Genomic DNA, 24,958 nt, shown 5'->3' with positions numbered 1-24,958 from the left:
TGCTGGAGCGGAGTTGAGATGGAGGTGGGTTGCCTCTTCCAAACTTGATGAATTATTATAGGGAGGCGAGTACAGCCATGGTTAGGAAGTGGGTGGTGGGGGAGGGGTTGGTATGGGAGCTGATGGAGGCAGCCTCTTGTAAGAACTCAAGTTTGGAGGCACTGTTGACGGTACCCGTGATGTTCTCGCCAGCCAGGTACTCCACAAGCCAGATAGTGGTGATGGCCCTGAGGGTGTGGGACAGTGGTGGCAGCACATGGGGCTGGAGGGGGAAGCTAGACAGGGATTTTAGGGGTGGCGGAGGGCTGGGATTGAGCATTTAGGGATCTATTCATTATGGGCAGCTTCTCGAGCTTGGAGGGGTTGGTGGAGGAATTTGAGTTGCCCGCCGGGAATGGGTTCCGGTATTTGCAGGTGAGGGATTTTGTCAGGAAACAGGTACCGTCCTTTCCCCACCTGCCACACCAGGGGCTGCAGGACAGGGTGGTGTCAAAAACAGGGGAAGGTGAGGGTCAGAAATTTACAAAGAGTTAATGGACTGGGAGGGATGCGTAAATAGGAGGAAGAGTCAGGGAGGGAGGTGGCTCTGAGGGTGGTGAATGCATTCCCTTCATGTACCTGGCCTTAATCAGTTTAAAGGGCACATATGACTGTGGCTAGGATGAGCAGATGTTTTGAGGGGTGGAGGATAGGTGTGGGTAGTGCGCAGGTGGGCCCGTGAATCATGTCCACATGTTTTGGGCTATTCAAAGCTGGAGGGATTCTAGCGGGGGTTTGCTGATGTTATGTCGGAGGTCTTGAAGGTGAAGGTGGTCCCGAGTCCAGAAGCGACGATATTTAGAGTGTCAGAAGACCAGGGAGTCCAGGGGGCGAGAGAGGCCGATGTCTTGGCCATTGCCTCCCTGGTAGTCCAGAGACAGATCTTATAGGAATGGTGGGACTCAGGACCACCGAGGCCGGGAGTTTGGGTGAGTGACCCAGCAGAGTTCCTCAGGCTGGAGAAGATAACGTTCGCCCTAAGAGGGTCTCTGCAGGGGTTTCCCTGAGATGGTAGCTGTTCATCGACATCTTCAAAAACAGTTAAAATGTCAGCAGTGGGGTGGGGAGGGGAGGGGGTGTACAAAAGGTGATAGGGGAGCCGGAGGTGGGACGGTGGGGTGTCAGATATTTATTTATTTGGATTACATGCATTCTGTTTACTTTCTTTTTTATGGCTGCGTTCAATGTATATATATAAATGCCTCAATAAAATATTTTTCAAAAACAAAGAAATAAACTCATAATGTTTGCATATCCTGAAAATGTTAACACACATTATAGTTCAGATACTGACCCCTGGGTAGGATTATTTATGACGGCAAAAAAAAAGCCTTTTACATTGTGTGATTTCTTCTCTGAGGAAGACTAGATCCCTGGTCAGTGACAGAGAACTGCTACAAATGGTAGAAATCCACCTCCAGCTTGCTGCTCTATGTGTGGAGTGAGCCTTGGACACCCTCTGTAGGCATAATGTGGGACACGGTAGGTGGAAGGAGAAGTGGCAGCCGTTTTTATCGATTCACTTTCTAAAGGCTTTTTAGCTTCTGCAAAATACATAATTTATCATTACATTTACTACAAATTCTTTCCTTGTTAGTGAAAGTTAAATTACCAATGCTTTGATAATATATCCATGCTTATCGGTCAGCTTCAGCTATTTGGCAGCAACAAACAGAGAAAAACAAGCAAAGTGATCCTGGCTCCTCTGCTCCCAGATATTCTGGCAACTGTTCACGTATTCACCGACCACCATCTTTTCCACACATTCAGCCAGCTGAGGAAAGGGATTAATAGAGAGACTATTGAATGTGCTGCAGATAATGGCTTATTTGGAGGATTAAATCATCTGCCATTACTGCTCCAGTATGAATATGTGTAAGTGCCTCACTACAATCCACCCTCAAGCCTGTGGTAACCTCCACAATGACCTGCAATGGAGGCTTCTGCATCAGAAGAAATATCTTCAGGTCAGGAAGGTGTGGATGTTACCATGGAGTCACTGACACTTTGGGGCTTGAGTGGAGTGGGTTTTCTTTCTACACTCTGTGTGTGGGTACAAAGTATATTCAAGTATCTCTTAGGGTTTCAAAGATCATGCAGGCATCTTTCTCATTACTGGCCATCTGGAACCAAGTTCCAGAATTGGTTGTCTGACATATATGTAGTTCCATGATATTATGGCCATGAACCCTCCTCTCTACCTCCCCCGGTATCTGCCAGAAAATACAGGATGTCTTTGAAGACAAGATGCAACTTGCAACAGATAGATTCAGTGAGCAGGGCCCAGAGCCCAAGACCCCTCAGCCTGAAAAGGCACTTGTGAAAAGTAACAGCCAGGAACGTCACACCCAACCATCAACAAAGGAGCACTGAGGAGAGGAGATGTAACAGCTCTGAGAGGAGATGGTACAGCTACTCCATGCAAACGCGTAACCTGATAGATGCCAAGACACAGTCTCCCTCAGGGACCTAGCACCAGCTGGTTCCCCACCCCCCAAATCTGCCCCGGCGCCACCCATCCTCCCCCCAGCGCACCTCACCACAGCCCCCGCTCCAGGACGATCCGTCCTCCCCTTGGTCCCACCCAATGAAGATGAGGTCTACACGCTCCCGGAGTTACCGGCGACCGAGCCGACGCCTGCATCGCCACCACTGCGGCGCTCACAACGGAGGATCAAGGCAACCGATCGGCTAAATTTGTTAACTTTCGCCAAAATGTTCACTTGAAAATACTCACATATATGTAATTAGTTTTTCCACCGCCCCCGCTGGACTCTTTTTTCAACAGGGGGTGAATGTGGTAGTCACCACTGTTTGTATATATCACATACATGAGATGTAATACGGTAAGGCTCCTGTACTACAGGTACGGGGATAGATCCCTGCCTGCTGGCTCCGCCCAGTAGGTAGAGTATAAATGTGTGTGCTCACCGAGCTGCAGCCATTTCAGCAGCAGCTGCAGGAGGCTACACATCTCTGCTTAATAAAGCCTCGATTACTCTCTACTCTCGTCTCGTTGTAATTGGTAGTGCATCACAGATAGAAATAAGAAATACCAGGCACTCTCAGCTCTTCCCCTCCACACACTGAAAAAGATTGCAAAATATTCCCCCAAAACCCCCATCATAACCACACCTTTTTAATTATTTTCTATTTTATTTTCCCCCTATCAAACCTCCAAACAAACAAGAGACCCCAAAAAGGAAACATTTGGGGAAACCACGAAAAAGAACAAGAGAAACACATCGCAATCAAGATATATCAACCTAAATAGGTCAAAAAAACGAAAAGAACGGATCCAAGTAAGCAGGCATCTCTCAAAGCGAGAGAGAAACAAAATAGACTTAAAAGATCTACCATGAGTCCAAGAGTCCTCAGCTCAGAGCCAGCCCTTGCTTCTTAACAAAGTCCATCGCCTCCTCAGGTTCCTCGAAATCGTGGCGCTGACTCTCATACGTAACCCACAGTCGCGCCAGAAAAGGCAGCCCGAATTTCACCTTGTTCTTGTACAAAATCTCCTTCACCTGCCTGTAGCCTCCCCTCCTCCTGGCCACCACAGTGCTCAGGTCTTGGCAAACACGCAGGGTTTGTCCCAGGTACAGCTTTGTGTGCTCTTGGCCCATTGCAGAACCCGCTCCTTGTCCAGGTACCTGTAGAACCGGACTACCATTGCTCGTGTGGGACCCCCTCATCGTGGCTGCCTCACCTGCACTCTGTGTGCCCTGTCCACCACCGGCGGGCTAGGGAACACCTCGTTCCCCAGCAGCTTCTGAAACATACCCTCCACATACGCGGTGGCATCCAGCCCCTCAGCTCCCTCCGGGAGGCCAACAATTCTTACATTCTGCCGGCGAGATCTGTTGTCCAGGTCCTCCAGCCTTTCCAGGAGCATTTTTTGCTGATCCCTCAGCCTCCGAATCTCCACGTCCGCCACCGTTTGAAAGTCTGCCTTCTCCTCCGCTGTCTTCTCCAACTGCTGGAGCTTCTCAGCCTGATCATCCAGCCTTTTTTCCAATCGACCAATCGACTTCTGGAGTGGCTCCAAATTATCGCGCTTCAGAGCTAAAAAGTCCTCCTCATGGCCTGTAGCAGCTGCTCCATTGTAGGCTGGGCTGTCAGCGCCTTGCTCTGGACACCGGCCATATTGGTCTCTCTCACAGCCTCCACCGTGCCCTTGTTTGACCACTTCTTCTGCTGTTTATGGTCCCTCCGGCTTCTTAAGCCCATACAACTCTGTATGGGTTCAGTGCCTGAGTACTATTGCTGTCCAGTTCCGCGCTCAAAAGCGCAAAAAAGTCGGGGAAAAGGTCCAAAAGTCTGACCGAAACGGGAGCCACCAAATGTGTGACCTACTCACTCATAGTCGCCATCAGAAGTCCCGATCAGAGCCTGTTTTAATGCTAAAAATGCATCCTGAGTATTTTTGGTCCATGGTAAGGGTTTAGGTTGTCATGGCACTGAGAGGTCTAAGAGTGGTCTGGCCAGCTCGGTGTAGTTAACTATTCACTGTCGACAGTAGCCTGCCAATATGAGGAAATGTTTCATTTCTTTTAGTCGCTGGCAATGGGGCTGAGCATACAGCTTCAATCCTGTCTTTGGACAATTGACAAGTGTCACAGAAGAGCTCATAGCCTAGATATCGACCCCTTTCGGCTACAAACTGTAAATTTGCTTTTGATACTTTGTGTCCCTTTTTGGCAAGGGCATGTAATAGCACTAATGAGTCTGTCTCGCAGGCCTTTTTACTGGGCGGTGCGAGGAGCAGATCATCGACATATTGGATTAGGGTGGACCCTACGGGTAATACTATGGGCGCGATTCTCCCAGAGGGGGAGAAATCGTAAGGCTGGCGTCAAATCCGGGCGGGTTTGACGCCAGCTCCCCCCTCCCCGACCGGGAACCGATTCTGGTCCCCGGTCGGGGCTAGCATGCCGCCGCCGTAAACTCCGGCATCGCGGGCTTAACGAATTTCGTCAAGCCCGCTTGCCAGAGTTTGCGCCGGCTGACGCGTCATATGACGTCAGCCGCGCATGCGCGGATTGGAAGACTCCAACCCGCGCATGCGCGGATGGCGTCATCGCGCATTTGCGCGAAACCCGCGCATGCGCGGGCCGGGATGCCCCTCAGCCGCCCCGCGAAGTGATACAGCGGGGCGGCGGAGGGACAAAGAGTGCGCGGGCATCGGACCCGCTGCCCGCGATCGGTGCCCACCGATCGCGGGCCCATGGCACTCTTGGCACGGCCGTGGTACTGCCGTGCCAATCGGTGCCATGGTTTTAAAAATCGGGACTTTATGGCCGTTTTTACGAACGGCCAGACCAGGTGTGTTTGCCGTTCGTAAAAACAGCCGTAAAGGGCTGGGAACTCGGCCCATCGGACAGCTGAGAATCGTTGCTGGCCGTAAAAAAACGGCGGCAGCGATTCGTATAGGGAGTCGGGCGTGGGGGGGGGGGGGAGAATAGCGGGAGGGGGTCGGACTAGCGTGGCCGTAAAATTTTACGAGCTACGCTATTCTCCACACCGTCGTGAGTGCGGAGAATTGCGCCCATATATCTTCCAAGTCTCTTTTTAGGCATTGGGAGAATATTGTAGGGCTCTCTGTGTATCTTGTGGTAATCTGGTCCAAGTGTACTGTAGGCCATGAAGGCAAACAGGAATTGTGAGTCCTGGTGTATGAGGACAGAGAAAAATGCCGAACATAAATCTATGACCGTGCACTAGAGTGATACCACGAGGTTGCTGGTAAGGATGGTTGCTGGGTTGGGCACTGCCAGGTAGACCAGGAATACTGATTCATGAACGACACAAAGGCCTTGTACAAGCCGCCATATGTCATTGCCGGGCTTTTGGACAGGCAGTATAAGAGTATTACATGGGCTATTCGTTGGTATTATGATGCCTTGTTCAAGCAGTGGCTTTATCACCAGTGCAATTCCTTGGTCCGCAGCCTGGGAGATTGGATGGTGTGACCTCCTTGGTAGAAGATGAGAGAGGTTAAGAGTGAGCTTCTGGGGAGGTGCAGTCAACATCTTTCCCACTTCATTGGGATGGCTGGAACACAGAGTGGATGGTATTTGGGACAGGGGATCAGTGGGGTCCTCGGGGACTGCTGGGGCCTGGAGATGCACTCGGCCTCTTTCAAATGTTCCCATGCAACTAATACATTGCTTCAACAGGACCCCATATTCCTGGTCATCTGCGAACTGCATGATTGTGTTACCCCCAGGTCTTCCATATTCAGCCTGAGGTTGTAAGCACTCAATCCTTTAAATCATTGGTCCTAAGTCCGTTGGAGTATGTCCCTTTGATACGGTTTTGGTGATGTGGGGTTTGCTTTCCTTCTCTAGGAATGAGGATTGTGCCTGTTGGAATAGTGAGACAGTCGCAGCAATGCCTTCTGGGCCCATAAAGATCTTTCTAATTTTCAACAATTATTTAGCATGTCGGTAGGGCATGTAATATTCGGATTTGGCTTGATCATTTCCTGTTTCGCCAAAGAAGGCGGTACAATGTAATTTCTCTTTCCAGGGACCGAGATGCAATTTACTCTGATAGTCTACTATGTCCTGGGGGATGCACTGAAATGGCCCTATGATACAAGTGAGTCGTGAACTAAGGCTGGCCTCAAAATTTTCCCAAGCGTACAAAATGGGATGGTTTCTGGAGTGCAGAGAGTAGATGTCACATCGATCTGCCGGGACTTGTACTTTTATACCCTCTGCTGAACATATAATTGTAGCTTTCATTTTACACAATAGATCTCTTCCACATAATAATAATAATTGCTTATTGTCACAAGTTGACGGGGGGTTCTTTGGATAGTAAAAATGTTTGTACTTCACTGTGCCCATTAATTACAACAGGCAGGGGAGCTGAAAGGGGCAGTTGTTGTGGTGTTCTGGAGACACCAGTCACTGTTATATAGTTCTTGATATATGATTTACCTACTGAATGTTCATTGCTTCACATGGAGAAGGTGGCTCCTCTGTCCACACAAAGGGAACTTCTTGATTATTGACTTTAATCATCAGGGTTGGCTCATTGTATGCATTTGTTGATACTCGGGGCATTTGATTTGGGGTGGGCCCATTTTGAGCTGTTCCTAGTCATGGATGGTATGGTCTTTCTGAACGTTGGTCCTGACTTCCCACGGGTCTCGAACCGAGTAATTGGCCTGCTGCCGTTGGACTCTTTTGTGGTAACGCTTGGGTGCTCCTTCCCCGTCCCCTCTCATTCTGCTGGTTCCAGTCTCATTGATATTGGGGTCGGGGTTGCGGGCAATCCCTTACCCAATGGCCTAGTTGTCCGCAGTTATAGCAACCTTTGTTGCCTGGTCTTCTTGATCCCCCATAACCTCTATTTCTTCCTCCAGAGCTCCTCATGTCATGGTGGTTGGTCCTGCCCCTGTGCCCTCACGGGAAACGTGGCCTCCAGGTCCTTAAAATGACACTTTAACCAAGCTTTAATGAATATTTCGCTGTGTAGGATACTTGCCTCATGGCATAGGACAATGGTCTTCAATTGATCCATTGCTTTTTCTAATTCATTTTCTGGGTTTCCCATCTCCTCAACCATCAGCCCTAATTCTGCATTGGTCCAAGGTCTATGGACTGGCATATGGTCCTCCTGGGAAATATCTCAAGGAGAACCGGCCACTTTCAGACCTCCCGTAGGGTTGTCCTGACCTGGTTGCACTTGGTTGGAGATCATTGCCACCCACTGCATTATTTATTTAATCATTTTGTTGGCCATCATCCACCATGGGGGAAGGAAGTAAGGGTAGTGGTGGGCAGAGGTCTGTGGGTGGCGGGGTTGGTGGTAGCGCAACATATGGCGGGGGAAATTCAGACCAGCTTTGTCCCGCCTCTTCCTCCTCATCTTTTGTCCATCGTGGCGCGGTTGAACTGTTTGCGATATCATTTCAGTAGGTTCCCTCGGCCTCCGTTTACCTTCCTGACAGTTTGTGATAACCAGATGTCTGGTTTGTTTGTCCCGTTGATATAATTAAAGTCGGGGTTAACACAGTTAAGAGGTCTGCTTCATTTCTGGCTGCATACTCACTTTAACGAGGTCAAAGCGTTTTGCACAAGGCCTGTGGTTTAAGATGTCAATTTATGTTTAACTGATACAGCAAATATGTTTTTCAAATGGATTGTTTCTTATTCTTGCCCTGGCAGTAGTTTTGTGGGGACATTATAATCATGGCCAAGCATCCCATCATGGATTGGCTATATTAGCCCGAAACCTACATTTCCACAGTATCTTCGCTCTTTTTCACACTCTTATGCCGTGACAGCATGCAACTATGAGGAACCTCGTCAAGGGTCAACAGTGTGGAGCATACATCCTGATAGATGGATGGCAAGAGGGAAAGTGAATAGAATAATGAGCATGCCATTGTTCATTATTCATCAAACCACTAAGTCTTGGCAGCTAACAACATGACCGCATAATATCTGCACCAGATAGTGGTGGCAAGATGAAGCCAACTCCATTGTTGTGTTTCAAAAATCCACTCCATGCTCTCAGTGGTTCTATGGAGTACACTTTGGATAGGCAGCAACAATGACAATACTTCCAAAGGGAAAGCATATGATGGACCATCCGTTCTAGGATCAGCTAACAGTTGGACAATATTTACAGCTTTGACACTCCCCTGGGGAGGCAATGGGGTCCCCTCCAAAGCACAGGGACTTCACCATTGATGATCTACCTCTAAAATGGTCCTTTCTGATGATTACACAATGATATAGACACAGATACATAGATACATAGAAGATAGGAGCAGGAGGAGGCCTTTTGGCCCTTCGAGCCTGCTCCGCCATTCATCACGGTCATGGTTGATCATCCAACTCAATAGCCTAATCCTGCTTTCTCCCCATAGCCTTTGATCCCATTCTCCCCAAGTGCTATATCTAGTCGCCTCCTGAATATATTCAATGTTTCAGCATCAACTACTTCCTGTGGTAATGACTTCCACAGGCTCACCATTCTTTGGGTGAAGAAATGTCTCCTTATATCTGTCCGAAATGGTTTACCCTGAATCCTCAGGCTGTGACCCCTGGTCCTGGACACACCCATCATTGGTAATGTCTTCCCTGCATCTACCCTGTCTAGTTCCGTTAAAATTTTAGAAATCTCTTTAAAACCCCCCCCCATCTCATTCTTCTGAACTCCAACGGGAACAATCCCAACCTAGTCAATTTCTCCTCATATGACAGTCCCGCCATCCCTGGAATCATTCCTGTAAACCTTCGCTGCACTTCCTTGAGAGCAAGAACATTCTTCCTCAGATAATGAGACCAAAACTGCTCACAATACTCCAGGTGTGGCCTCACCAAGGCCCTGTATAATTGCAGCAACACATCCCTGCTCTATACTCGAAGCCTCGTGCAATGAAGGCCAACATACCATGAGCCTTCTTTACCGCCTGCTGCACCTGCATGCTTACCTTCAGCGACTGGTGCACAAGGATACCCAGGTCCTGCTGCACACTGCCCTCTCCCAATTTACAACCACTCAGCTAGTAATCTGCCTTCCTGTTTTTGCTTCAAAGTGAATAACCTCACACTTATCCAAATTAATCTGCATCTGTCATTGATTTGCCCACTCGCCCAACCTGTCCAGATCATGCTGTAGGATCCCTGCATCCTCGTCACAATTCACCCTCCCGACTAACTTGGTATCATCTTCAAACTTTGAGATGTTACATTTTGTTCCCTCATCCAAATCATTAATATATATTGTGAATAGCTGGGATCCCAGCACTGATCCCTTTGGTACCCCACTAGTTACTGCCTGCCAATTTGAAAAGGACCCATTAATCCCTACTCTTTGTTTCCTCTCTGCCAACCAGTTTTCTATCCACCTTAATATATTTTTCCCAATCCTATGCGCTTTAATTTTGCACAATAATCTCTTATGCGGGACTTTATCAAACATGAGAACAGAAGAACTAGGAGCAGGAGTAGGCCATCTGGCCCCTCGAGCCTGCTCCGCCATTCAATGAGATCATGACTGATCTATTGTGGACTCAGCTCCACTTTCCGGCCGAACACCATAACCCTTAATCCCTTTACTCTTCAAAAAACTATCAATATCTTAAAAACATTTAATGAAGAGGCCTCAACTGCTTCACTGGGCAAGGAATTCCATAGATTCACAACCTTTTGGGTGAAGAAGTTCCTCCTAAACCCGGTCCTAAATCTACTTCCCCTTATTTTGAGGCTATGCCCCATAGTTCTGCTTTCACCCGCCAGTGGAAACAACCTGCCCGCATCTATCCAATCTATTCCCTTCATAATTTTATATGTTTCTATAAGATCCCCCTCATCCTTCTAAATTCCAACGAGTACAGTCCCAGTCTACTCAACCTCTCCTCGTAATCCAATCCCTTCAGATCTGGGATTAACCTAGTGAATCTCCTCTGCACACCCTCCAGTGCCAGTACGTCCTTTCTCAGGTAAGGAGACCAAAACTGAACACAATACCCCAGATGTGGCCTCACTAACACCTTATACAATTGCAGCATAACCTCCCTAGCCTTAAACTCCATCCATCTAGCAATGAAGGACAAAGTTCTATTTGCCTTCTTAATCACCTGTTGCACCTGTAAACCAACTTTTTGTGACTCATGCACTAGCACACCCAGGTCTCCCTGCACAGTAGCATGTTTTAAAATTTTATCATTTAAATAATAATCCCTTTTGCTGTTATTCCTACCAAAATGGATAACCTCACATTTGTCAACATTGTATTCCATCTGCCAGACCCTAGCCCATTCACTTAACCTATCCAAATCCCTCTGCAGACTTCCGGTATCCTCTACACTTTTTGCTTTACCACTCATCTTAGTGTCGTCTGCAAACTTGGACGCATTGCACTTGGTACCCAACTCCAAATCATCTATGTAAATTGTGAACAATTGTGGGCCCAACACTGATCCCTGAGGGACACCACTAGCTACCGATTGCCAACCAGAGAAACACCAATTAATCCCCACTCTTTGCTTTCTATTAATTAACCAATCCTCTATCCATGCTACTACTTTACCCTTAATGCCATGCATCTTTATCTTATGCAGCAACCTTTTGTGTGGCACCTTGTCAAAGGCTTTCTGAAAATCCAGATATACCACATCCATTGGCTCCCCATTATCTACTGCACTGGTAATGTTTTCAAAACATTCCACTAAATTAGTTAGGCACGACCTGCCCTTTATGAACCCATGCTGCATCTGCCCAATGGGACAATTTCCATTCAGATGCCTTGCTATTTCTTCCTTGATGATAGATTCCAGCCTCTTCCCTACTACTGAAGTTAAGCTCACTGGCCTATAATTACCTGCTTTCTGCCTACCTCCTTTTTTAAACAGTGGTGTCACGTTTGCCAATTTCCAATCTGCCGGGACCACCCCAGAGTCTAGTGAATTTTGGTAAATTATCACTAGTGCATTTGCAATTTCCCTAGCCATCTCTTTTAGCACTCTGGGATGCATTCCATCAGGGCCAGGAGACTTGTCTACCTTTAGTCCCATATCAAGGTCCTCACCTGTCATAGCCTCATTTCTATCAGTCACTGGTATGTTATTTGTGTCTTCCACTGTGAAGACCGACCCAAAATACCTGTTCAGTTCCACAGCCATTTCCTCATCTCCCATAATTAAATCTCCCTTCTCATCCTCTAAAGGACCAATATTTACCTTAGCCACTCTTTTTTGTTTTATATATTTGTGGAAACCTTTACTATCTATTTTTATATTCTGAGAAAGTTTACTCTCATAATCTATCTTACTCTTCTTTATAGCTTTTTTAGTAGCTTTCTGTTGCCCCCTAAATATTTCCCAGTCCTCTAGTCTCCCACTCCCACTAATCTTTGCCACTTTGTATGCTTTTTCCTTCAATTTGATACTCTCCCTTATTTCCTTAGATATACACGGTCGATTTTCCCTCTTTCTACCGTCCTTCCTTTTTATTGGTATAAATCTTTGCTGAGCACTGTGAAAAATCGCTTGGCAGGTTCTCCACTGTTCCTCAACTGTTTCACCAGAAAGTCTTTGCTCCCAGTCTAGCTTTGCCAACTCTTCTCTCATTCTATTGTAATCTCCTTTGTTTAAGCACAAAACACTCGTGTTTGATTTTACCTTCTCACCTTCCATCTATATTTTAAATTCCACCATATTGTGATCGCTCCTTCCGAGACGATCCCTAACTATGAGATCATTAATCAATCCTGTCTCAATCCACAGTACCAGATCTAGGACCGCTTGTTCCCTCGTAGGTTCCATTACATACTGTTCTAGGAAACTATAAACTCATCCTCAAGGTTGCCTTGACCGACCTGGTTAAACCAATCGACATGTAGATTAAAATCCCCCATGATATCTGCTGGACCATTTCTACATGCATCAGTTATTTCTTTGTTTATTGCCTGCCCCACCATAATGTTACTATTTGGTGGCCTATAGACTACTCCTATCAGTGACTTTTTCACCTTACTATTCCTGATTTCCACCCAAATGGATTCAACCTTATCCTCCATAGCACCGATGTCATCACTCACTATTGCCCGGATGTCATCCTTAAATAACAGAGCTACACCACCTCCCTTACCATCTACTCTGTCCTTCTGAATAGTTTGATGCCCTCGGATATTTAACTCCCAGTCTTGACCATCCTTTAACCATGTTTCAGTAATGGCCACTAAATCATAGTCATTCACAATGATTTGTGCCATCAACTCATTTACCTTATTTCGAATATTACGAGCATTCAGGTAAAGTACACTTATGTTGGCTTTTATACCTCTGTTTTGAATCTTAACACCTCGATCAGTAACCTCTCCTAAGTTATATTTCCTCTTAACATTTCTCCTAATTTTCCTTGTCGTTGAACCCATATCTTCGTGTAACAACCTGCAGCATCGCTTACCATTTACGTTTTTACTTCCCATTTTATTCCTTTTAGTATTACTGGGCCTATTCACTGAGCTCCCCTCAGTCACTGTACCTTGTACTGTTGCCCTTTTTGATTTTTGACTATTGCTTCTCTGCCTTACACTTTCCCCCTTACTGCCTTTTGTTTCTGTCCCTGTTTTGCTACCTTCCGACTTCCTGCATTGGTTCCCATCCCCCTGCCTTCTGAAAGTCCAAATATACCACATCGACTGGCTCCCCCTTGTCAACTGTGCTGGTTACATCTTCAAAGAATTCCAACAGATTTGTCAAGCATGATTTTCCCTTCATGAATTCATGCTGACTGCCTGCTCCTGCCACTGCTTTCTAAATGTTCTGCTATAAAGTCCTTGATAATGGATTCAAGTATTTTCCCCACTACCGATGTTAGGCTTACTGGTCTATAATTCCCTGCCTTCTCTCTCCCTCCCTTTATGAATATTGGAGTAACGTGAGCTACCCACCAATCTGCCGGGACAGTACCAGAGTCTATAGAATCCCGGAAGTTGACTCCCAATGCATCCACTATTTCCAGAGCCACCTCCTAAGCACCTGGGATGCAGATTCTCAGGCCTGGGGATTTATCCGCCTTCAATCCCATCAATATTCCCAGCACCATTTCTCTACTAATGTTGATCTCCCTCAGTTATTCCCTCTCACTAAACCTTTTATTCACCAATATGTCTGGTGTCTGATTTGTGTCCTCTTTTGTGAAGACAGAACCAAAGTATGTTTTCAATTGCTCAGCCATTTCTTTGTCCCTTATTATGCATTCCCCTGTTTCTGTCTGTATGGGGCCTACATTTCTCTTTACCAATCTCTTTCTCTTCACATATCTATAGAAACACTTAGCGTCAGTCTTCATGTTCCATGCAAGCTTCCTTACATACTGTACTGTCCCCTTCTTAATCAATTCCTTCGTCCTTCTTTGCTGAATTCTAAACTGCTCCCAATCCTCAGACTTATTATTTTATTGGCCAATCTGTATGCTTCTTCCTTGGATTGGATACTATTTCTAATTTCCTTTGTAAGCCATGGATTGACCCTCTTACCCCCTTTGCTTTTGTGCTAGACATGAATGAACAGTTGCTGTAGTTTCCCTATGCATTCCTTGAATGTTTGCCATTGTCTATCCACTGTCATCCCTTAAGTAATTCTCCCCAATCTATCAAGGCCAACTCACCCCTCATATCCTCATAGTTCGCTTTATTAAGATTTAGCACCCTAGTCTCCGAATCAACTACTTCACTCTCCACCTTGATAAAAAAATCATGTTATGGTTGCTTATCCCCAAGGGGTCTCATACTGCCAGATTGGCAATAATTCCCTTCTCATTACATAGTACCCAGTCTAAGGTGGCCGACCTGCTCTCTAGTTGGCTTCCTCCACATATTAGTCAAGAAAACCATCCCGTATGCACTCCAGGAATTCCTCCTCTACGTCATTGTGGCTAATTTGATATGCCCAATCTATGTGAAGATTAAAATCACCCATGATCACCAATATTCCCTTATTACATGCATCTCTAATTTCATGTTTAATGCCATTCCCAACATCAGCACTGCAGTTTGGGGATCTCTATATGACACCAACTAGTGTTTTTTGCCCCTTGGTATTTCTCAACTCAACCCACACAGATTCCACATTGTCAGAGCGAATATCTTTTCTCACTATTGTGTTAATTTCCTCTTTAACCAGCAGTGCCACGCCACCACCTTTTCTTTTATGCCTGTCCTTCCGAAACACTGAAAACCCTGGGGAATTCAGTTCCCATCCCTGGTCACCCTGCAGCCATGTCTCCGTAATCCCAATTATATCGTACCCATTTATATCTATCTGTGCGATTAGTTCATCTACTTTATTGTAAATGCTCCGTGCATTAAGGCACAGAGCCTTTATGTTTGTCTTTTTCACATTGTTTGTCTTGCTCTCAATATTTTTCTCTATTGCCCTGTTTGAATTTGCCTTTGGTTTCTCCACCTAAGACTTTTCTTATTCACTTTTCTAACTTTTGTTTTTGTCCTTGCTCCTCTTTCTCTGACTTCTTGCATAGGTTCCCACCACCCTGCCATATTAGTTTAAACCCTCCCCAACTGCTCTAGCAAATAGCCCCCTTAGGACATCAGTTCCAGTCCTGCCCAGGTCTAACCCGTCCAGTTTGTACAGACGGGCTGGTTAGATGGGGAGAATAGTGACAAATGGAATTTAACCCTGATCGGTGTGAGGTAATGCATTTTGGGAGGATTCACATGGCACGGGGATATTCAATGAATATTAGGACCTGAGGAAGTACAAATGATCTGATGACCTTGGTGCGCATGTCCGTATATCACCAAAGACACCAGGTCAGGTAGAATTTGGTGAGAGAAGAGACCTGTTTTCAAGAGAAGAGGGGTCCAAGAGAGGAAACAGGAAACAGGAAACAGCAAAACCTGAGGGCTGAGTGAGGTCCAGCGGCATTACTTAGCAGTGAGGTCCAGCTGCATTACTTAGCAGTGAGGTCCAGCGGCATTACTTAGCAGTGAGGTCCAGCGGCATTACTTAGCAGTGAGGTGCAGCGGCATTACTTAGCAGTGAGGTTCAGTGGCATTACTTAGCAGTGAGGTCCAGTGGCATTACTTAGCAGTGAGATCCAGTGGCATTACCTAGCAGTGAGGTCCAGCGGAATTACTTAGCAGTGTGAGCCAGTGGCATTACTTAGCAGTGAGGTCCAGTGGCATTACCTAGCAGTGAGGTCTAGCGGCATTACTTAGCAGTGAGGGCCAGCGGCATTACTTAGCAGTGAGGTCCAGTGGCATTACTTAGCAGTGAAGTCCAGCGGCCTTACTTAGCAGTGAAGTCCAGCGGCATTACCTAGCAGTGAGGTCCAGTGGAATTACTTAGCAGTGAGGTCCAGCGGCATTACTTAGCAGTGAGGTCCAGCGGCCTTACTTAGCAGTGAGGTCCAGCGGCCTTACTTAGCAGTGAGGTCCAGTGGAATTACTTAGCAGTGAGGTCCAGCGGCATTACTTAGCAGTGAGGTCCAGCGGCCTTACTTAGCAGTGAGGTCCAGCGGCATTACTTAGCAGTGAGGTCCAGCGGCATTACTTAGCAGTAAAGTCCAGCGGCATTACTTAGCAGTGAGAGCCAGTGGCATTACTTAGCAGTGAGGTCCAGTGGAATTACTTAGCAGTGAGAGCCAGTGGCATTACGTAGCAGTAAAGTCCAGCGGCATTACTTAGCAGTGAGGTCCAGTGGCATTAATTAGCAGTGAGGTCCAGCGGCATTACCTAGCAGTGAGGTCCAGTAGCATTACTTAGCAGTGAGGTCCAGCGACATTACTTAGCAGTGAGGTGCAGCGGCATTACTTAGCAGTGAGGTCCAGCAGCATTACTTAGCAGTGAGGTCCAGCGACATTACTTAGCAGTGAGGTCCAGCGACCTTACTTAGCAGTGAGGTCCAGCGGAATTACTTAGCAGTGAGGTCCAGCGGCCTTACTTAGCAGTGAGAGCCAGTGGCATTACTTAGCAGTGAGAGCCAGTGGCATTACCTAACAGTGAGGTCCAGCGGCATTACCTAGCAGTGAGGTCCAGCAGCATTACTTAGCAGTGAGGTCCAGCGGCATTACTTAGCAGTGAGAGCCAGCGGCATTACTTAGCAGTGAGGTCCAGCGGCATTACTTAGCAGTGAGGTCCAGCGGCATTACCTAGCAGTGAGAGCCAGTGGCCTTACTTAGCAGTGAGGTCCAGCAGCATTACTTAGCAGTGAGAGCCAGCGGCATTACTTAGCAGTGAGGTCCAGCGGCATTACTTAGCAGTGAGGTCCAGCGGCATTACCTAGCAGTGAGAGCCAATGGCCTTACTTAGCAGTGCGAGCCAGTGGCATTACCTAGCAGTGAGGTCCAGTGGCATTACTTAGCAGTGAGGTCCAGCGGCATTACTTAGCAGTGAGGTCCAGCGGCATTACCTAGCAGTGAGGTCCAGCGGCATTACTTAGCAGTGAGGTCCAGCGGCCTTACTTAGCAGTGAGAGCCAGTGGCATTACTTAGCAGCGAGGTCCAGTGGCATTACTGATCTGTGAGGTCCAGCGGCATTGCTTAGCAGTGTGAGCCAGTGGCATTACTTAGCAGTGAGGTCCAGCGGCATTACTTAGTAGTGAGGTCCAGCGGCATTACTTAGCAGTGAGGTCCAGCGGCATTACTTAGCAGTGAGGCCCAGCGGCATTACTTAGCAGTGAGGTCCAGAGGCATTACTTAGCAGTGAGAGCCAGTGGCATTACCTAGCAGTGAGAGCCAGTGGCATTACTTAGCAGTGAGGTACAGCGGAGTTACTTGGCAGTGAGGTCCAGCGGCATTACTTAGCAGTGAGAGCCAGTGGCATTACCTAGCAGTGAGAGCCAGTGGCATTACTTAGCAGTGAGGTCCAGCGGCATTACTTAGCAGTGAGGTCCAGTGACATTACTTAGCAGTGAGGTCCAGCGGAATTACTTAGCAGTGAGAGCCAGTGGCATTACTTAGCAGCGAGAGCCAGTGGCGTTACTTAGCAGTGAGAGCCAGTGGCATTACTTAGCCGTGAGGTCCAGTGGCATTACTTAGCAGTGAGGTCCAGCGGCATTGCTTAGCAGTGAGGTCCAGCGGCATTACTTAGCAGTGAGGTCCAGCGGCATTACTTAGCAGTGAGGTCCAGCGGCATTACTTAGCAGTGAGGTCCAGCGGCATTACTTAGCAGTGAGGTCCAGCGGCATTACCTAGTAGTGAGGTCCAGCGGCATTACTTAGCAGTGAGGTCCAGCGGCATTACTTAGCAGTGAGGTCCAGCGACCTTACTAAGCAGTGAGAGCCAGTGGCATTACTTAGCAGTGAGGTCCAGTGGCATTACTCATCTGTGAGGTCCAGCGGCAATACTTAGCAGTGAGAGCCAGTGGCATTACTTAGCAGTGAGGTCCAGCGGCAATACTTAGCAGTGAGAGCCAGTGGCATTACTTAGCAGTGAGGTCCAGCGGCATTACCTAGCAGTGAGGTCCAGCGGCATTACCTAGCAGTGAGGTCCAGCGGCATTACTTAGCAGTGAGGTCCAGCGGCATTACTTAGCAGTGAGGTCCAGCGACCTTACTTAGCAGTGAGAGCCAGTGGCATTACTTAGCAGTGAGGTCCAGTGGCATTACTTAGCAGTGAGGTCCAGCGGCATTACCTAGCAGTGAGGTCCAGCGGCATTACCTAGCAGTGAGGTCCAGCGGCATTACTTAGCAGTGAGGTCCAGCGGCATTACTTAGCAGTGAGGTTCAGCGGCATTACCTAGCAGTGAGGTCCAGCGGCCTTACTTAGCAGTGAGGTCCAGTGGCATTACTTAGCAGTGAGGTCCAGCGGCATTACCTAGCAGTGAGGTCCAGCGGCATTACCTAGCAGTGAGGTCCAGCGGCATTACTTAGCAGTGTGAGCCAGTGGCATTACTTAGCAGTGAGATCCAGTGACATTACCTAGCAGTGTGAGCCAGTGGCATTACCTAGCAGTGAGGTCCAGCGGCATTACTTAGCAGTGTGAGCCAGTGGCATTACTTAGCAGTGAGATCCAGTGGCATTACTTAGCAGTGAGGTCCAGCGGCATTACTTAGCAGTGAGGTCCAGCGGCATTACCTAGCAATGAGGCCCAGCGGCATTACTTAGCAGTGTGAGCCAGTGACATTACCTAGCAGTGAGGTCCAGCGGCATTACTTAGCAGTGTGGGTGCTGATTGATTGCTGCGTTTTATGGGTTGCGTTCTCTAAACTGGTTTTAACCCGGAATGGGGAGATACAAACACTGCATTAAAGTTATAGCTTAACTAATTTGGCTATTTAATATAACTAGAAATACTGTAGTCAGTGAGTGGCATTTCAAAACTTGAAACCCTTGATAGTTAAATAAAATACAACAAAGGAAGGGCCGGTGAGATGTTGCAGCCATAGTATGTGGGACTGGCGGATGCAGGTGTGACCTGTGGTAAGTGACTGCAGTTGTCACTACAGAGAGTACAAAGAATTACCCTCAACCGAGTGTTGCAGACTGGCACATTCTATTATTCAGACTATGTGCTGAGGAACGCATTCAAACTTGGGGCAGCTGCCAGCAGTGCTCAATGGGGAAAGGCCAGTATGCAAGGTCTTTCTGCCAAACTGTACTGAGGGGCTGGTAACCATGTAAAACCTCTCGGACTGTGTACTTAACACTAACTATATATAATTGTATTGAAGAAGCACTGTGTGCTACAAGACTGACCTATATAGTTTGAACTGAATTTTACTCTCTGTAGTAAAAACATTGACATGTCGTAATGTTCTCATCACTGAATTGAAGCACCTCAGATTGTATCTTGATCTCTGGAGAAAATGTGAATATCATTGCACTTTACTGGGGCGAAATTCTCCGACCCCCAGCAGGGTCGGAGAATCGCCTGGGGCTGCCGAAAATCCCGCCCCCGCCGTGGCAGAGATTCTCCGCCACCCGGGAAGTGGCGGTGGCTGGAATCTCGCCACTCCGATCGGAGAGGCCCCTGCGGTGATTCTCCGGCCCGGATGGGCTGAAGTCCCACCGCTGGGAGGCCTCTCCCGCCGCCGAGGTTTGAACCACCTCTGGAACGGCGGGATCAGCGGCGCGAGCGGGCCCCGGGGTCCTGGAGGGGGCGGGGGGGCGATCGAACCCCGGGGGGTGCCCCCACGGTGGCCTGGCCCGCGATCGGGGGCCCCCGCTCAGACTCCGGGCCAATGTCCTGGGTGCACTATTTTCCTCTGCGGCCGCCACGGCCTTCGCCATGGCGGTAGGGGAAGAGAACCCCACATCGCGCATGCGCCGGCAGTGACATCAGCGGCCAGCTGCCGCTGATGTCACTGCCGGCGCATGCGCCGACCGGCGAAAACCTTTCGGCCAGCCCCGCTGCCAGGGGCGTGGTTTTTTGCGCCAGTCTTCTGGTGCAAACCGCTCTGGCGCGGGGCTGGCCCCCAAAGGTGGGGAGAATTCCCCACCTTTGGGGAGGCGCGACCCCTGAGTGGTTGGCGCCACTCCCCTACTCCGGGACCCTCCGTCACGCCGGGTGGGGGAGAATGCCGCCCCTGTTATGACAATTTGAAATGTTTTGGAATTCTCTTTCAGATATTTTATGAATGAAGTATTTTGTTTTTACATTCCTGTAGTTCAAGGAAGGGACTGAACCAAGAAACATAAGAGTGTTCCAACAAAAATGGTATGGAAAGAAAACATTGTAAAAAGACAGAATTCGTATTTTGAATGGAAAGCTCATTCATAACAAGGAAGATTTGAGGGCAGCAGGGTAGCATGGTGGTTAGCATAAATGCTTCACAGCTCCAGGGTCCCAGGTTCGATTCCCAGCTGGGTCACTGTCTGTGTGGAGTCTGCACGTCCTCCCCCTGTGTGCGTGGGTTTCCTCCGGGTGCTCCGGTTTCCTCCCACAGTCCAAAGATGTGCGGGTTAGGTGGATTGGCCATGCTAAATTGCCCGTAGTGTCCTAATAAAAGTAAGGTTGGGGGGGGGTTGTTGGGTTACGGGTATAGGGTGGATACGTGGGTTTGAGTAGGGTGATCATGGCTCGGCACAACATTGAGGGCCGAAGGGCCTGTTCTGTGCTGTACTGTTCTATGTTCTAAGATGAATCGTTGGCAGATATAGAAATAAACATGATATAATAGCCATTATAGAGACAAGGTTGCAAGGTAATCAAAAGCTGGGAATTGAATATTCAGGGGCTTTGACATTTAGAAAGGACAGAAAGAAAGGAAAAGGAGGCAGGGCCAGGTTAATAAAGGATGGCATCGGTATAATGGTGAGAAATGATCCTGTCTCACAAGATCAAGGTGCAGAAGTAGTTTGGGTGGGGATAAGAAACAGCAAGGTAAAGCAGTGGGAACAGTTTATAGGCCCCCGAACAGTAGCCACACAATAGTGCAGAGTATAACACAGGGAATAATGGGAGCTGTAAATAAGGGTACTGCAATAATTGTGGGTGAGTCAGATTGGACAAATCAAATTGGCAAAGGTAGCCTTGAGAATGAGTTCACAACGTGTATCTGGGACCATTTCGAAGAAAAATGCATTGAACCAGGGAACAAGCTTTTTCTTTGTTCCTTCACGGGATGTGGGTGTTGCTTACAAGGTCAGCATTTGCCCCCCCCCCCCCCCATCCCTAATTGCCCTTGAACTGAGTGGCTTGCTCCGCTTCATCAGAAAGCACATCAGAGTCAGCTATATTGCAGTCACATGTTGGCCAAGCCAGGTAAGGACTGCAGATTTCCTTCCCTAAAGGACATTAGTGAAGAAGATGGGTTGTTTCTTCAGCTTTATATTCCAGATTTATTACTTCAATTTAAATTCCACCAGCTGCTGTGGTGGGATTTGAACCCTTGCCCCAGATCACTAGCCTGGGCCTCTGAATTATTAGTCCAGTGACATTAAGCCACCATCTCCCCATAAAAAACTATTACCCAATGTGGGACTTGAAACAATGCCTTTGAGAGATGCAGGTTATTTTTGACATAGGAACGTGCTGTGAGAGAGGATGAATAAATGATGCAACTGAGAATGATCCATTAGACAAGAGTGAATGTAACATGATAGCATTTCACATTCAGTTTAAGGGTGACAAACTTGGTTTTAAAATGAATGTCTTAAACTTTAGTGAAGACAATTATAAAGTTATGGAGGCTGATTTGGCTGGAGCAGACTGGGAAAATAAGTTAATCGGGAGAACAGCAGAAAAGCAGTGGCAGACATTTAAGGAGATATTTCATAATTCCCAATAAAGATATATTCCTTTGAGAAGGAAAGTATCTCTGAAAAGGATAAACCATCTGCGCCAACCTAAGGACATAAGAAATGGTATCAAATAGAAGGAAAAGGCATACAAAGGCATGAAGATTTTCCTGGAAGATTGGGAAAAGTTTAGAAACCATTGAAGGCTGACCAAAATAATAAAGAGGAAGAAATTAGGATTTGAGAGTAAACCAGCAAGAAATATGACAAGAGACAGAAAGAACTTCTACAAGTAAATCAATAAAGTAAATATTGGTCCATTAGAGGCTGTGACTGGAGGATTACCAATGTGAAACAAAGGGAAAAGCAAAGACTTTGAATGTATTTAATATCTGTCTTCATGGTAGAAGACACTAAAAACATCCCAAGAATAGCAGATAATCAAAGGGCAAAAGGAAGTGAGGAACTTAAAACAATCACTATCACTGGAGAAAAAGAGACAATGAATGGGACTAAATGTTGACGCGTCCCCTGGACCTGACAGCCTGACAATTAAGTTCTTAAAAGAAGTGGCTGCAGAGACAATGGACGCATCGTCTGTAATTGTCAAAAATTCCCTTGACTCTTGGAAGAGCGCAGTGGTTTGGATAGCCAGAAATGGACCAACCCCGTTGAAGGAAGGAGGGCGGCAAAATCACCAACTTATCAGACAACTAATCGAACATCTGGCATTGGGATAATGCTGGAGTCCTTTATTAAGGAAGTAGTGGCAGGACATTTGTGAATTATAACACAATCTAGCAGAGTTGACATGGTTTTATGAAAGGGAAAAGCAACCTATGATCATTGGGACTATGGTGACTTTACCTTACTTACAAACCTTTAAGAAGGGACGTACTTGAATTGGATGGGCTACAGAAAAGGCGCACTTGGTTGATTCCTGGAATGAAACGGTTGCCTTATGAGGAATCCATTGGAGTTCAGAGGAATGAGAAGTGATCCTATTGATACATATAAGATTCTACGAGGGCTTTACAGGTGAACATTGCATGTTTTCCCTTGTAGGGGAATCTAGAACCAGAGGACAGTTTCAGAATAAGTTATCTCTCATTAAGTGGGAGATGAGGAGGAATTTCTTCCCTCAGAGAGTTGCTAATCTTTGAAATTCTGTAGCTGAAGTATCATTGAAGGTTGCGTCATTAAATATATTCAAGGCTGTGTGAGACTGCTTTTTGATTGACAAGAGACTCAAGGGTTATGGGGGCAGGCAGGAAAGTGGAGTTGAGGCTTTGATCTGTAGCCATCTGGAATGGCCACTTTCAGAACACAAAATGGACGCTCACAGAGACTTTAGGGAAATGTGGACAATACTAAACAACAAGCAGGCACAGAGCCTGATTGTATATTTGGGAAGCAGTTACCAGATGGAATAGAAACTCTGGGTCGATTAGCATATTGATGGCCCATCGCCAAAGAACAAAGGACTAACACTCGGGTAGTTGATGCTGTCGCAGACATCCCGGCGCCAGTACCCCAACCGAAAGACACAAACAAAGCAAGGCCAACAGCCACCTAAGACACGCCCAGCCATCAGGGCACCCACCCCTTTATTGGTTTAGATCAATGACAATGATCGAGAAGCTGCCCAATTAATTGGGATAAAGTTTAAGGCCCGCCTAAAAGCACACAAAGACCCTCCAAGTATAAGAAGGAACCCCCACAAGAGATTCGCTCTCTTGGATTTGGCTCTCAAGCGGAGAGACCCATCCACCAGCATCACCAGAAGCAGTAAGTTCAAGGTCAACGCTCGCTACCAGACGGACGATCTTAGCTGTTCTCCTGTATCTCTTCGAACCCAACAGCCTCAGATCCGAACAACAGCCATTGTTCCTCTGACTAAGTGCGCACCCGAAGTTAAGTATAGGCATTAGCGTTAGAGATAGTTTAGTTTGTAGTACTGTTGTGCATCAGTAGATCTTACTGTGTGTGTAAATAAATAGTATTGACTTTGAACTAACTATAATAATGTGATGTATATAAAACAATTTAGGTAAAAGTTCCAATCCCTAGGACAGAGTAGAGTAGAGCCTGTCCTTGATTACGGGTGCTCGACTTAGGCAGAGAACAAAGAAGACTCAGTAATATGATCCTTCACGCTTCGTGTTGAGGATCACAAGGACCTCTCTTTGATCACCGCTCTTTGATCGGTATTTGGTTTGAAACTTGTTGCGGTATCGAGAGATACCTGGCGACTCTGAAAGTAAACATAATTAGGATTAAGGAAGGCGACCATATCGACCGCCATATTTATAGCAAGTAAACAGGGCAACAGATCAAATCAGCACAATACCACTGGATGGCAGTGCAGGCTAAAGGTTGCTTCTGCTCCAATTTTTATATTCTTTAGTTCCCATGAGTAGAAAATCGTCCTGCATTTGGTCCACCAGACAGGCCAGATTAAGTTTGTGTAACCACGCCACTTGGATGCCTAGATACCTAAAACTTCCCCCTACCACTCTAAACAGCAATTCCCCCAATCGCCTCTCCTGTCCCCTCACCTGGATCGCGAACATCTCGCTTTTCCCCATATTTAGTTTGTACCCCGAAAACCGGCCAAATTCCCCCAGAATCCTCCTGATTTCTTCCATCCCCCCTCCCCACTGGGTCCAACACATACAAGAGCAGGTCGTCTGCGTAAAGTGGGACTCTGTGTTCCACTCCCTCCCCCCCCCCCCCCCCCCCCGGACCAGCCCCTTCCAGCCCCTTGAGGCTCTCCGCGCAATTGCCAGTGGCTCTATAGCTAGTGCGAACAGCAGTGGGGAGAGGGGACATCCCTGCCTCGTCCCCCGGTATAGTGTAAAATAGTCCGATGTTGTCCTATTCATCCGTAAGCTCACCCCTCTGTATCTTATTTTCCCCCTTTAAAACTCTTATCAGTACCTATTTCGTTGATCAACCTTTTGATCATCTGCCCTAATGTCTCATTGTGTTTCTTGGTGCCATACTTTATTTTCAAATGCATCTGGTAAGTTTTATTCCTTAAAGGGGCTATGCAAATACAACGTTGAGGTGGTGTCTGCTGAAAATGCAGAACCTCCTCTCCAAGTCCTCAGACCTTTAAAATTGACTCTCTGGGACATGAATTTCAAGCTGCTGGTCTGCTGTGACTGTCAAGCTGGATCCTCTGTTAATTCACCATTCTAACTGACGCTGCAGTCTCGAGGTTGAGAAAGCCGCTCCTTCCCTTGGGTTG

At 47.2% G+C, this 24,958-nt stretch overlaps 1 protein-coding gene across 2 annotated transcripts in view; it reads right to left on the bottom strand.

Moving 5' to 3' along the window:
• The window catches only part of urad (ureidoimidazoline (2-oxo-4-hydroxy-4-carboxy-5-) decarboxylase), a 58,737-nt gene that overhangs the window by 9,109 nt on the left and 24,670 nt on the right, over positions 1–24,958 (bottom strand). The gene's annotated exons all lie outside the window — the stretch shown is intronic.

The sequence above is a fragment of the Scyliorhinus canicula genome, chromosome 14 (genome assembly GCF_902713615.1).
Source record: "Scyliorhinus canicula chromosome 14, sScyCan1.1, whole genome shotgun sequence".
NCBI classification, from domain to species: domain Eukaryota; kingdom Metazoa; phylum Chordata; class Chondrichthyes; order Carcharhiniformes; family Scyliorhinidae; genus Scyliorhinus; species Scyliorhinus canicula.
This window is presented reverse-complemented; position numbering and strand designations above follow the sequence as displayed.